The 10,283-nt window shown below is 35.4% G+C and overlaps 1 pseudogene; it reads right to left on the reverse strand.

The window, feature by feature from the left end:
- Positions 1-2,408: 2,408 nt before the first annotated feature.
- Positions 2,409-6,047, reverse strand: LOC113078296 (gastrula zinc finger protein XlCGF57.1-like; annotated as a pseudogene).
- Between the last annotated feature and the right edge of the window lie 4,236 nt (positions 6,048-10,283).

The raw sequence follows: 10,283 nt of genomic DNA on the forward strand, positions 1-10,283 counted from the left end.
GACCAAACTTGGTGTGTGTTATAATAACCATGACCTGAGACTAACTGTAGTGTTTTCGACAAGCGCCACCTAGTGGTCAGGAGATATGAAAAATGCATATTTTGGCTTAGAACTTCTGAATGGTTTGGCAAAAATCTTTAGATTTTTAGATTCAGTGAGTCATGTCGAGTCGAATGATATCCAATTTCCCGTGTCAGCCATTTTAAGCGTCGGCCATTTTGAATTATGTTTTAAAATGCTGTATTTTTTGAACGCAGCATTGTATCGTTACGAAAATAATTACAAAATATTCAGCTCCATGCCCTGAAGTTATTCAAAAAGTTTGGTGGCAGCGCCACCTTGTTGCCAAGAGTTATAATGAAATATCACATAAATGCTAATAACTTTTGAATAAATTACTCTATTAAAATTTTAATGGTCTCCCTATATTCTCTGGGTCATGCCGAGAGCATTGATACCAATTACGTGAAAATTGGCCATACTTCCTGTCCGCTATTTTGATTAATGTTGCAATACCTACTTTTTCGAACTCCTCCTAGACCGTTAGTCCGATTTTCACCAAATTTGACTTGAATCATCTTCAGACCATGCTGGCAAAAAATTATGGATTTCGTGTCGATATACGAAATGGTTCTCATTTAGCGCATCAACGAATTTGCTGGAAGGGTGCCAAAATGCATTCACCAAATTCGAATCAGATGATCTTCAGACTATGCTGACACAAATTTATGGATTTTGTGTCGATAGACAAAAAGGTTCTCGTTCACAGCGACGAATTTGAGGCACAATGACAAAATGACACTTGAGGCTTTGGCAATATTAACACCACACTTGTGTGTGTCATTGAAAAGTCAATTTTTTCCATTGTGTTAGGAATGGGAAATGTTAGGGAATGGGAAAAGTGTTTTTGAGTGCCGCTATCGAAAATGCACCTTGTCGCCATCTCTCCTTTGACGCGCTGTCAATGCTTCAAACACACAGGCAGCCTGTCTACTGTCAGTTGGAGGGGTGTGGTTAACTAATGCTAAGAAAATAGTCAAACCTACGTCATCAGGGAAGGTCCTCCAATGCAGAGAGGAGGGGCACTTTCAGATTTTGATTAAAGATTACGAAGCCAAATACTTTTTTGTGTGGAATGACTTGCATGGATGAATTGTTCAACACAAAACGATCAATTTATGCAAACAAAGTTTTCAGTTGGACTTTAATACCATTAAAACCTTAATGAATACCAATCCCTGCTTTTCAGTAGGATAGATCCATCTCATCAGTTTTAACTTTTCAGTAATTATTGATCACTTTTGCTTTAAATAATTACTGATTAAAAGATACTTTTTTATTTAATACGATAGTTACATTTTATATTTTATCAACAATTTTTAATGTCTGCTGATTGTATTTGCATTAGGAAAATGTGTGCTTTTGGGGCTTTCGGTTTTAAAATTTATAAATAAATCTGAATTGAAAGCCTTTTTTGCTTATATCTTTAAAATAAACTTTGTATTTGCAGAAGCATTGGGTTCAAAAAAATTTTTATGAAATATCATAGGAACATTAGATCACCCACACACAACATACCATAGTTTTACTGTAGTTTTAAGTGCAATCATTAAAGAGAGTTGTTCAAACCACATGATGCAGCTTTAATAATAAATTGTAGGTGTATTTTCTTAATCTGCTGAGTGGTACAGTCCAACATAAGGGATTTTTATTGTAATTTTTATTTTACATTCGAGCATTTTCGTGGTTTGGCTGACCTTGAGTCGCCGCTGCACTTGTCATATGACAACTATGCATTGTTCTTAATCACATAATGTTTATTTTAGGTTTCAGACATTCAAATACACATAAGTAATAGTAAACAATACATTTAGAGTTTGTAAAATACAGATGTTTATGGAAGCAGCAATGACAAGACATTTAAGTATAATTTGCAAAGTGTTTTATTAATATCAGATACACATAGTGTAAGTGACTATAAAGTTACTTGTATTTCAGGAGAAATTTATGAATTTAACGTGCATTAAACCCAACTGACAAGACTCTGAACTGCAGCGGTGAACAAACATTGCAGCACCCATCTCACGTTACAGATTGAGATCAAGATCATTTAGAATGGTTTTTAAATGACAAAACACATGTTTCACATAAAACTTGCGAATCAGAATATCAGATGGTTGATGTTATGTTGAGCAAGTTTATAAATTTTTTTAATTAAAAGGAAAAACAAAAAAGCGCTCTGGGGGACCGCTAGAAATATTTTAAACTCACCAGTTGAAGGGTTAATTACCCAGCACCAAAAGCAGAAAAGTTAACATTAGAGCTGATCGATACAGTCTTTTGTAATTTATTAGGGCTTGTTTAATACCAGGGTACAAATATTCATCCAAAAGAAGCAAATTGTGGATCAATTAGAATGCTACATGACAGTATATTTTGCATCTCCGTTTCCTAAACACATATCAAGCGGAAGAACGGTTCGTAAAAAGCTTCTACTTTCCCTTTATGTAAGAGTAAACAAACTTCAAGTGACACATGTTCATGATAAGACAATTAAGCATAATATGAAATTCATGAGAAAGCACAATAATAATAAAAAAAAATTCACGGTTCCTTGACTTCACTATATTTGAGTTAATCTGAATCTCACAGTTGAATCTGCTGGTTTTGAAAAAGATTAAATGTATCCATTGGGATAATGATTCTTTGTCCTTTCGCTTGAAGATGATCTACTTACTGTGAATGTTTTTTGTTATGTTTGTGTAGAGAGTATGATTGATTGAAACGCTTCCCACATTCAGTGCAGTGATAAGGTTTCTCTCCAGTGTGAATTCTCTCGTGTCTTTTCAGGTCTCTTGAAATACTGAATCTCTGGTCACAGTGTGAACACTTGTAAGGTTTCTCTCCAGTGTGAATCATCTCATGTGATTTCAGGTCTCCTAACCGACTGAATCTCTTTTCACAGTGTGAACACTTGTAAGGTTTCTCTCCAGTGTGAATCCTCTCATGCAGTTTTAAACTGGTCGCTGTAGTAAAAGTCTTTTCACACTCAAAGCACATGTACTCTCTCACACCAGTGTGAAGTTTCTGATTGTACTTTTTAAATTTTGGAGCTGTGAAAAACCTCTTTTCACACAAATGACATGAATGTGGTTTCTCCTGTGTATGAACTCTCAGGTGATTCTTCAGAACTGAAGCCCACATAAATGTTTTGCCGCACTGATCACATGTATAAGGTTTCTCTCCGGTGTGGACTCTCATGTGATCCTTAAGTCTAGCTGAGTTTGCAAAACTCTTTCCGCACTGATCACAAAAGTCCAGTTTCTCTCCTGTATGAACTCTCATATGTGTCTTAAGGTTTCCTTTTTGTCTGAAAGGCTTTCCGCACTGATCACATGTGTGCGGTTTTTCTCCAGTGTGGATGTTCATGTGTACCTTAAGGCTTGATGATTGTGTGAAACTCCTCCCACACTGATCACAAGTGTACGGTTTCTCTCCAGTGTGAATCCTCTCATGCATTTTCAAATTGTTTGCTGTAGTAAAAGTCTTTTCACACTCAAAGCACATGTACTCTTCCACACCAGTATGCATTTTCTCATGCACTTTCAAAGTATTTAGACATGAAAACTCTTTCTACACAAATGACATGAATGTGGTTTCTCCTGTGTATGAACTCTCAGGTGATTCTTCAGAACTGAAGCCCACATAAATGTTTTGCCGCACTGATCACATGTATAAGGTTTCTCTCCGGTGTGGACTCTCATGTGATCCTTAAGTCTAGCTGAGTTTGCAAAACTCTTCCCACACTGCTCACAAATGACCAGTTTCTCTCCTGTATGAACTCTCATATGTGTCTTAAGGTTTCCTTTTTGTCTGAAAGGCTTTCCGCACTGTTCACATGTGTGCGGTTTCTCTCCCATGTGGATGTTCATGTGTACCTTAAGGCTTGATGATTGTGTGAAACTCCTCCCACACTGATCACAAGTATACGGTTTCTCTCCAGTGTGAATCCTCTCATGCATTTTCAAATTGTTTGCTGTAGTAAAAGTCTTTTCACACTCAAAGCACATGTACTCTTTCACACCAGTATGCATTTTCTCATGCACTTTCAAAGTATTTAGACATGAAAAACTCTTTCCACACAAATGGCATGAATGTTGCTTCTCCTTTGTATGAACATTCAGGTGCTTCTTCAGGACTGAAACCCACTTAAATATTTTGCCGCATTGATCACATGCATGCGGTTTCTCTTCTGTGTGGTCGTTTATGTGATCGTTAAGGTTTGTTGATTCTCTAAAACTCTTCCCGCATTGATCACAAGTGAACGGTTTCTCTCCAGTGTGGATCCTCTCGTGTATTTTCAGATGTCCAGAAAGACTGAATCTCTGGTCACAAAGTGAATACTTAAATGGTTGCTCTCCGGTATGAAGTCTCATGTGAACATCAAGACTATATTTGCATGTCAAACTCTTTTCACACTGAGGACAGGTCAATTCTTCATTCTCCTCCTTTTCTTTGATCACCTCTAAAAAAAAAAAAAAGAATTTTATTTGCTTACAAAAAATAAATTTGAAAAGACTGAACCCTGACGAATCAGCAGAAAGTACACACATGATCAGAAAGTGCTTGAGTCGTTTGAGTACTAAACTAGTATTTTTTTCACACACAAGTTTATGTTAAACACACACGAGTTACAAAAACACAGTCTGTTGAGAAGTAGACAAACTAAAGCCCTATTCGCACAGGATTAGTTTTATCTGGGAACCTTGTGTGTTTTTAAAATCTGTCTCACAATATGGATTTTGCTATGGATACGATGTATACATGAATAGTGGTAGACCGATATATCGGCCAATATCTGGCATTTTCAAATATCGGCATCGGCTGATACGTTTTTCTGCTTGGCCGGTGTGTTTTAGGTGGGACTTTTATTTTGACGGTGCTGAGAAAGGCAGGACCTGAGCCCACACACACTATCTTGTTTGACTGAGGTTGTTAACAGTTCTGTCTGACATGAATATAAACTCGTGGTTCCAAATTATGCTGCGCTTTATGCATTTGCCCACCGTCATATTCATGTCATTTTCTCTGTGTGCTGCCAGGCTTTATTTGACAAATATGATTCACAATGCACACTAACTTACCAGAATACTGAGTGCCCTGTTGGTTCCTTCCTTTTAATTATATTTTTATTAAATATTTATTTATTTTTGAAAAATACTTTGTCATCTAAAGTACAAGTATGTTTATTTTTAATCCATTGTCAAATGATTTCGTATTTCTTAAGCATGAATAGTTTCGGCTTTTATATCGGCTATCGGCCCCCTGTTTTCCAAGATATCGGCATTGCCTGTCAAAAAATCAATATCGGTTTTTATCATTTTAATTTTTGCATTTATATTGTTTTGTTCAATTGGTATGCTTTGCAAATTTTAACATAAATGACGATTAAGAGCCGAGGCTGAACGTTTTTGTCCTCTGTGTGCAATGCCTACAATAATGTCAGAATGTATTGTTTTGTGAACAATTGCTTTAACTATTACACATCATAAACACAGACTCTTAGCAACCCACTACTCAGATCCAACCATATGTGGCTCTGTGCCACTATTTATATTATTTACTAGTACTTCTGATACTAGAGGTTTTATTATCAGTGAGCATCTTTATTTTTTTCTTAAGCCAATTTCTATAATAATTTATCTTTACATTTACATTAGTGTAATAGACTTCTTAATGCTGACTGACTACAACCATAAAATCTGATGCAATTATTTCAATTTCTGTTCTAATAACCTTTTTGTTTTAGAGCATCATGAAGAATTTAAGAATAAACAGCAACCTCTTTCTTCTTCTTCAGTTTCTTCATGCTTGAGTCTGAAGGGTTCTGGATCACTCGTGTTCTCTCTGCAGTCTTCAGTAAACTCTATCTTTACAGGTTTCTGATCTTCCTGCTGCTCCGAATGCATGTTTTCATTCGTGAATGATCTTGGGATGCTTTGAAAACGTAGACAATCTTTTAAAACAACAGCTAGGATCGCAGCTCTTCTTCTCTTGTTCGGATCGTTTGAAAATAGAAATAAAAAAACGCTCCATTCTGCCACCCAATGCTCTGGAGTGTGAATCGCACAGTTCAGCACTCAATTGTTGAGAGAGAGAGAGAGAGAGAGAGAGAGAGAGAAAGAGGGAATGGGGCAAAAGAATAAGGCAGAAAAAACACCTTTTACTTGTCTGTTTTAATACTGGTATTTCCTTGCTGAAGGCTGCAGGATTGTGAGTAATGACTTGCTTTAGGAAGGGATTTTTTTATTTTTAAGGTAGAAAGTTGTACTGTACTAATAAATAGGGTGATACAACTACTCATAAAAGCTTAATATGTACCGCTGTATTTAGAAATATAAATCGGGAAACAAATACTATATTCAAGTTGATAGGCTATGTGGATATATTATTACAGTGACGCTAAGATAACTTATTTTCTTTTTATTTCTTTGGGAAAATTTCACATACTGTACATGAGAAGAAATGGTCAGGATCCAAGCCAAATTTCATTCATTTTCTTCAGGAGACTAAGGACTACTGCACCAATTTGGAAAACAATTTGGATTATTTTGAATAAATCAAAAGAGAGGCAGGAGAGAGCAGGAGACAAAGTAAAGAGGAGCAGAGTTTCCTTAATAACCATTTTTAGTGTCTGACCAGCACAAATTTAACTGAAGTGTTATTATTATAGAAGCGGCATCATCATCAGTCATCAGTCAACATCATATGACAACAAAACCTTGAAATGGAGACTTTCTCTGATCTCTACCTGACTAAATGCATCATAGCTTACAACACAAGGTCCACTAACAGAAATAATGAGTAAATAAATATTGATATCCTTTACAAAAAATAAGTTTATTCAAGTGTGCTATTACTATGCTTCTTTTAAACAAAAAATAGCAAAGTATGTACTTTTCAGAAATATACTTAAAATGACATTTAAGTATACTTGACTTATACTTACAAAAAGTCTAAATATATTTGAGCTATACTCCTAGAATCTGTGTTTTCATTATTATACAATAGATGGCGCTAGTACACATCTTCTGTACAGAATAAAAAAAAAAAAACAAGTTAAGAAGAGTAAACTAACACATACTAACACATGTAATCTAACACCATCATCTGACATGAAACAGCATCAAAACTGTAACATTTTGGAATAAAATGTCGACCGATGAAGAGGTAATAATTACAGTCAAGCTTTGGGGAGTTGATCGACTCCATCTACGTTTTGATTATCATTCTTAATTCATAGTCTTTTATCAGCTTTTTGTTCAAAATGTTATTTCTTTATTTTTTATGAAACTTACGCACATTAAAGTGTTTAAAAAAAACAATGCATGAATACAATGTTTTTGTTTACAAACAGATATTCTGTTCTTTCTATGGATTTTTTGTATGTTCAGATATTGATATAACAAAATATATACAAATAAAAAACTAAATAGGGACATAATAATATACTTAAAGTATGATGTAAAGTTCACTTAAAGAACTTATAAGTACTTGCAGTATAAAACTACTAATCTAGTAGATTACTGAGACTATACTTCAAAATTTACAAAGTCTTTAATTAGTAAACAATCAGTGTACCTTTATAATTGCAGTACAAGCTACAAACATAGAGTTAAACTAGTAGTGTACTCAAAGTTTGCTACTGTTATACTTAAAGTATACTTAAGTATTCTTTTATAAACTAGAAAGTAGGCCAATTTAGTCCCAAGGAGTATTGAAACTGTACACTTACAAGTATACTACTAGAACACTGATATTTGTATACTTGCTACATAAAGTATACTTAAAATATACTTGAACTTTACTTAAGTATACTTAGTAAAATAAACTTGAAGTATACTACTTTTTTGTAAGGGATGACAGAGATAAACAAGGTAAACACAGTAGTGTTTTAAGTGAAAAGTGTTTGCCTGTTCTTGTATCATCTTGACTCTCTGGAATTGGTTCAGATGTAGTAAACAATGTAGGTACATCTTTTCCAGTATTGATGTGATAGTTGTAGCACCACAGATCAGTTCACAGTGTCATCAAAGTGTCTTCAGTGTGGACAGAGAATGGTTTAGTTTGGGACTCAACACTCTCTGCTTGTTTCCGTGTCAGATATCACATCTTGTATAACCTGTTGCTTGTCATGTGCTCATGTAACTTTTTGTCAGTGTTCTTCATATTTTTCACTGACAGCAGAAATGTTGTTCGGCATAATTGTGGATGATGTCACAGTGGTGGGCGTGTCTTATCTCGTCAAACTGGACTGGTTGCCTGATACTCGTTGCCTCCATCAGTAACTTCTCCGTTTAACAGCGCAGTGGCGAAGCCAGGATGTTTTTATAGGGGTGGCCAAGTAAGGGCCAGCAACCAGTCTGGGGTGGCACAGAAATCTTCATTATTTTATATAAAAAATGTGTTTGACTATAATGTAGGCATAATGGGCTATTTTAGTGCCTTAAACACAATTAATTTTTGTATTATTCCTCACCTCCAGGTATTTTAAAAAAGGGGCTCACTTTAACTTTATTGCTCATTCAGCTTCTCAAAACTTGTAAATGCTTGTTCTCCAACATTAATCATGGATGAGGCGTGCAATGATAAAAAAAAAATATGTGAAAAAGGCCAGAAATCAACATAACAGTAGAATTTGTTTATGCATTTAAATGGTTTAATTTTCGCATATTTTATAGTATAAGTGCACTGTACTATAAAATTAAATTACTAATAAAAAATACAAATCAACTTACGTCTGATATTGTGATTACAGAATTACAGAATAGGTTATATTTCATTTGAACATCTATTTGAGATACGTGGTTTGCTGCTTATACACGCACAGTTTGCAGCTTTAATCGCCTTTTCTGTGATTTCATGACTTAGATGTAGACATCTTCAAGACTAAAAGACTTTAAAACAGCCCTTTAATCACAGAGCAGATAAATAAGTCAAAGCTTGTTCTTGTGTTATAGTTACTTAAATCTAGGCTGTCACACTATATTTCACACACTGGTTGGCCAAAAATATAACATTAGCTCTACTGAACACACACATCTGCAAAAAAACACCCTAAGTCTTCAGTCCAGAAAATAGCTTTTCATATTTCATGGCGCAGCAGTTGATTCTGTTCCCCTCTGGAATTATTATTTCCCCTCGGGTTGCAAGGTCTGTGTAATAAACCCAACCAAATAGTTTATCAAACATTGCCCCAAAGTAGCCTAAATTGTGCCGCATGCAAATACACCAAACACACCTGGATGTAAGGAAAGCAAAAAGGGACAAATCTCTTGCTACACTGCAACATAGTAAAATGATTCTTACACTCCAGTTAATGTTCCGTTATTATTTTTCTTCATCTTGCAGTTGTTCCTTTGTTTTTGTCTTATGTCCGAGTTTTTGCAGTTTAATTTTTCCATTGCAAATTAGTGTAATCTGTCTATGCTGATGTCCAAATGCTGACGTTTCAATATAGAGCAACAATACATTTGAACTAATATTCTATGATTAATCTGTTTACCTTCTTACTGATACAGCGAAATATAGTTCATATAGATCAAACCTACATGAGGAAAACTCAAGGTATTTATCCATGTCTTAAAAAAAAGAGCAGAAATATTTAACTGCTGCTGCACCGGCGGTAATCTAACCTTCAATGCTTAAAGGGGGGGTGAAATGCTATGTCATGCATACTGAGTTTTTTACACTGTTAAAGAGTTGGATTCCCATGCTAAACATGGACAAAGTTTCAAAAATTAAGTTGTACGTTTGAAGGAGTATTTCTGTTCCAAAAATACTCCTTCCGGTTTGTCACAAGTTTCGGAAAGTTTTTTTCTAGTATGGCTCTGTGTGACGTTAGATGGAGCGGAATTTCCTTATATGGGTCCTGAGGCACTTCTGCCGGAAGAGCGCGTGCTCCCGTATAGCAGAGCAGAGAGAGCACAGACAGACTTCACTGATCAGAGCGAGAGCGTCGTGAAATGTCACAAAAGGAGTGTGTTTTTGGTTGCCAGGGCAAGACAACCCTGCACAGATTACCAAAAGAGAAACAGCATTAAGGGACCAGTGGATGGAGTTTATTTTTACAGAGCATCAACGGAGTTGTGCAAGTGTTTGTGTTTGTTCCCTGCATTTCTAAAATGCTTGTTTTACAAACAAAGCCCAGTTTGAAAAATCGGTAAAGACTATCTTTCTCTTATGAATTTAATAAAACTAAAGACTTTTTGGAGTTATGAAGG

The sequence above is a fragment of the Carassius auratus genome, unplaced genomic scaffold (assembly GCF_003368295.1).
Source record: "Carassius auratus strain Wakin unplaced genomic scaffold, ASM336829v1 scaf_tig00025154, whole genome shotgun sequence".
Classification (NCBI taxonomy): domain Eukaryota; kingdom Metazoa; phylum Chordata; class Actinopteri; order Cypriniformes; family Cyprinidae; genus Carassius; species Carassius auratus.